This window comes from Tupaia chinensis, unplaced genomic scaffold (genome assembly GCF_000334495.1).
Source record: "Tupaia chinensis unplaced genomic scaffold, TupChi_1.0 Scaffold138584_1, whole genome shotgun sequence".
Taxonomy (NCBI): domain Eukaryota; kingdom Metazoa; phylum Chordata; class Mammalia; order Scandentia; family Tupaiidae; genus Tupaia; species Tupaia belangeri.
Window position 1 is genome coordinate 625882 of NW_006198478.1, and position 3018 is coordinate 628899.

Consider the following 3018-nt stretch of genomic DNA (forward strand, 5'->3'; position numbering starts at 1 on the left):
CCATGTGGGATCCAGCTGCATTCATCATCATGCCACCTGCTGGTCCCATGTTTATTTTTTTTAAATTTTGTTTTTAATTGCCTGAGGACACAAACATTTGACACAGAGAGATAAAGACGGGAGACAGAGGAAGATAGAGAATGTACTGCCTAATGGTGCATGGTCATGCCACATCCCTTCTTGTCCATTTTCCATCTTGTTGATTGTGGGCAAGGGCACACGTACCCACCATGTTTTTCTAGCTGTGACTCGGATTGCAACTCCAGGTAGCCATGTGGGATCTGACTCCCTTCACCACTAGGCCATGGGACTAGCCTGGTCATGTCTGTCTTATTTATTTCTGTGTCCTTGTGGCCTGACATAGTATGTATTTAATAAATATTTACTGAATGAATGAGTGAATGTGTAAATAGGTAGAATTTTTCCACTTTGGGGCCACTAGGCTGTATGGTGTTTGAGGCCCTGGACTCCCACACGGTCAACCAGGATTCGAGTCCTGGACCTGGTGGCTTGCTTTTTCACTCCCCCGCCCCCCTCTCTGTTTCTCTACCTCTGGTGAGTGCATGTGCCCTATAGCAAGTTAAAATAGTAATAATAAATAAAATAAAATAAAAAATTCTTAGAAAAAATAAATTTTCTACTTTGGCACACCATGCATATGTACATATGAACATATATAATGACTATAAAATAGTTATATGCACACATTCTGGAATCAGATCACCTAGTAATAGAATCTTGGATCCTTCAAAAACTAGCTCTGTGGGACTAGCAGTTGGCATAATGGCTATGTCACTGGACTCCCATGTAGTCGACTGCAGTTTGAGTCCTGAACTCGGTGGCTTAAACTCATGCCAGACACGTGTGTGTGCATGCCCAAGATCCCGAGAGGAGAATGGAGGAGCAGGGATTGTGGCATGGCCATACCCCCTGGGGGGTGATTTCTCATTTTTTGTCTCTCTGTCTTCCTCTGTCTTTCTGGCAATGGCAAGCACACGTGCCCTCTAGCAAAAATTGCTCCAAAAAAAAAGCAAAAAAAAAAAAACTTAGCTCTGTGACCAAGGTAAATAACTCGACCTCTCTGTGCGTATGTGTTTCCTCATATTTATTTAGGGGGTATGTGTGTGTATGGTGGTGTTTTAGAGAGGGTCTTACCATGTCACAATCCCCCCCTCCCCACCTCTGCCTCCAGAGTAGCTGGGACCACAGGCATGTGCCAGTATACTTTTTAAGTATTTTGTTTTTTAAGAATTATTTTTAAAAATTATATTTAACTGGTTTTCTTTTTATTTAAATTTTGAACAGAGAGGGACAGAATGAGAGAGAGAGAGAGAGAGAGAATGAGAAAGCAAGTTGCCAGGTCTGGGACTCAAACCGCAGTCAGCCATGTGGGAACCCAGTGCCCTTAACCACCACACCACCTACTGGCCCTATACTTGGAATTTTTAAAAAAGAACTATTTTATTTAACTTCATTTATTTATTTATTTATTTATTTATTTATTTATTTATTTATTTATTAATATTTGACCAGGGCAGGGAGTGGGGGAGAGAAAGTGAGAAAGCAAGTCTCCAGGTCTGGGACTCAAACCATGGTCGGCCATGTGGAGTCCAGTGCCCTTAACCATCATGCCACCTGCCCTGTACTTGGCTTTTTAGGGTGGGCCTAGAATTGAATCTGGGCCTCCCATGTGGCCTCCGCTGGCCGGGCAGCACAGTCTAGCACATGCTACTGTGGCTGAGCCTCCTTATATTTAAAATGTGGAAAATGAGATTACCAAATGAGTTAGTTCACATCAAACACTTGGAAAAGTGCTTGACACATGCTATCTACTCAATAAAAGTTACCTTTTAGGCGCTGCTCTAGTAGTGCAAGTGGTAGGGCACCACTGTAAGCTAGGCTGGGGCCAGAGGGTAGGCCTTGGTTCAAGTCTCTCACAAACCTAAACAAGTCAGGCATGGTGACACATGCCCGTGGTCCTAGTTAACTGGGAGGTGGGAGCAGGAGGATCACGATATGGGGAGACCTTGTTAAAAAACTAATCCCAGGGACACCTTCATGGCTCCTGCGAACTAGCCATTTTGGGAGAAACAGAGAAATGAAGATTTCCCACTGATAATTCGGCCACCAGCGCACAAAACTCGCATGGTAAAAAGATCCCTTTCAGGCCTCCTGTCTCTGTATCTGTCTTTGTCTCTCTCTAACTTTGTCTTTGTCTCTGTCTCTTTCTTCTCTCTCTTTTTTTTAATTTTTGCTTTTTATAATTTTTTAAGGCGAGGCATTTTCTGGGCTTTCTGGCCCATCCTATCCCTTTATCTTGTTAATAATTCCCTCTCCCCCTCCCAACCCTGGAAAGGCAAAAGGGAACAGGCCTTCTTGAAGACACACCTTCATGGCTCCTGCAAACTAGCCATTTTGCACGGTGCGCAAGCACGCCACGTGGTTTTCTAAGTTTTGGGTTTTATTGAAATTTTTTTAAATATTAATTTTTTTTTAGTTCTATTGAAAAGTTTTTATCTTTGTTTTTTCTTTTCTTTTTCTGTTTCTTGTTTGTTTTTTGCTGTTGTTGCTGTTGTTTCTCTCTTTCTGTTTTCTTTTCTGCACGCTCCTCGACGCTCAGATTGAACTTCCAAGTTTGGTAAGAAACCAACCATCAACCAGATGACTAGAAATCGCTGCAGGACAAGAAATATGGGAAAGAAGGAAAATACCTCTCCTCCAAGGGAAAAGGATAATTCCTCTTCAACCATGCACAGTTCAATGGAAATCATGGAAATGTCTGATAAAGAATTCAGAACATTCATAATGGCAAAGCTAACAGAGATGGAAGAGAAGAGAGACAAGGAACTGCTGAAGAGGAAGGAGATAGGAGTTGAAGAGTTCCAGGAGGTGAAGAAATTCATGCAAGATCTAAAAGTGGAATTTCACACTTTACGAAAGAATCAAGTAGAACTGTTAGAGATGAAGGCTATAATACAGGAAGTCAAAATCTCCCTTGAAAGTATTAAAAGCAGACTA